This window comes from Corylus avellana, chromosome ca4 (assembly GCF_901000735.1).
Source record: "Corylus avellana chromosome ca4, CavTom2PMs-1.0".
Lineage (NCBI taxonomy): Eukaryota > Viridiplantae > Streptophyta > Magnoliopsida > Fagales > Betulaceae > Corylus > Corylus avellana.
This window is the reverse complement of record NC_081544.1, coordinates 36006956-36008839: the sequence shown is the minus strand read 5'-3', so window position 1 is coordinate 36008839 and position 1884 is coordinate 36006956.

Below are 1884 nucleotides of genomic sequence, written 5' to 3'. Positions count from 1 at the left end.
ACCAACCATATGAACTTCCAAATTTAAAATTTTTTTTCTTTAATTGGACGTAATCTACTATTTTTATGTTAATCCCTAACAAAGACAAATAAAAATACCAAAATACCTTCTGAAAATTTTGAATCATCTTGTGACTCATTGACCCACGACTAGGTTACAGCCAAACTTAGCCATGGGTAGGTGCAACCCTAACTTATGCTAGGTCACGGCTAAGCCGTGTGGGTTAGCAGTTGTGTCCAAACTTAGGCCAAGTCTCATTTATTTACTTGTTTCTTACAAATAAATTCAAAACTCATTTTTCCTTTATATCACGTTAATCAATTTTTATTTTATTATCATACAAGTTAAAACTTTTGACTTCACATTATTTAACTTTTTTTTTTCATTTCTATCTTAAAAAAAAAAAGGAAAAATATAAAAAAGTCCTCCAAACTACCAGCCGTTTTTTATTTAACTCCCTAATGTTTTAAAAATGATAAAGTAGCCTCTCAAACTACCAAACTATTGCATTTTGGCCACTCCGTTAGTCAAAATCGTCAGTTTAGACTGAAACTGAAAAACGATGTCGTTTTGTTGGGGGTTACTTTATCACTTTCTGAACATTAGGGGGCTAAAATGAAAACAACTGGTAGTTTGTGGGGCTTTTTTATATTTTTCCCAAAAATTTTTTTTTTTCATAAAAGGGCATTATAGTACCTTACCCATAACAAAACAACATCGTTTTGCAGTTTCTGTCCAAATTGACGGTTTTGACTAACGGAGTGGCCAAAATGCAATAGCTTGGTAGTTTGGGGGGCTACTTTATCACTTTTGGAACATTAGGGGGCTAAATCGAAAATGGCTGATAGTTTGGGGGGTTTTTTTTATATTTTTCCCTAAAAAAAAGTTAAATAACTTTTTGCCCCTATGATTTTACAACTTTATTTTTTGTTTCATAGGATTTAGTTTTTATCACATGACATGAGGTACATCGGGGTATACATAAAGATGGAGATAATACCTCCGTCTAAATTTCGTCCAAAATTTGACGAAAAGCCACGTCAGCACTATTAAAAAATTGACATGTGTCCATATACTTAATTAAAAATAATAACTTTTTTAAAATTAAAACAATTAAAATTTTTCATTTAATTAAATTTTTTTTAAAAAAAAATCCATTTGGGCCACCCATTTTGGCCATGGGTAGCCTTTTTTTAATTTAATTAAATATAATTTTTTTATTTTTTTTAAAAAATTAATTAGGTATAGGGACATGTGTCAATTTTTTAATGATACTAACATGGTTTTCGTCAAATTTTGGACGGAATTTAAACAGAAGTACTATCTCAATTTTTATGTAAACCCAAAGTACCTCCTATGATAAAAACTAAACCCTATGTAACCAAAAATAAAATTGTTAAACTATAAGGACAAAAAGGTATTTAATCATAAAAAAAATTCAATACTATTTCCACTTTTATATGCTTGGTACAAAAAAATTCAAATCTATTTTCACTTTTATATCAAACACACCGTTAATTATTTTCAAAACACGTTCTCCAAATGGAGCCTTTCCGCAGTATCTAAAAACACACTTTTGCCTTGTAAAATGACGGGGTTGAATGCACTTTATAGTGATGCCTTTTACCATAAGGGTACAAAACTGCAGTTTCTTATATTAAAAAAAAATTCTTCTTTCCAGTCACAATTTCTTTTAGAAGTTGTTAAACAATTACTTGGGCTGAGAAGGCTCAAGAGTCAAGATTCCTACAAATCTTAAGTGAAAGTCATGACTCCTTGGCACCGTATGGAACTGTCTAGGAAGGATCCGACCAAAAACGCAGAAGAAGGAAAAGCACAACACCATATAACATAAATATATGGATATTAATATCAATTAAAATG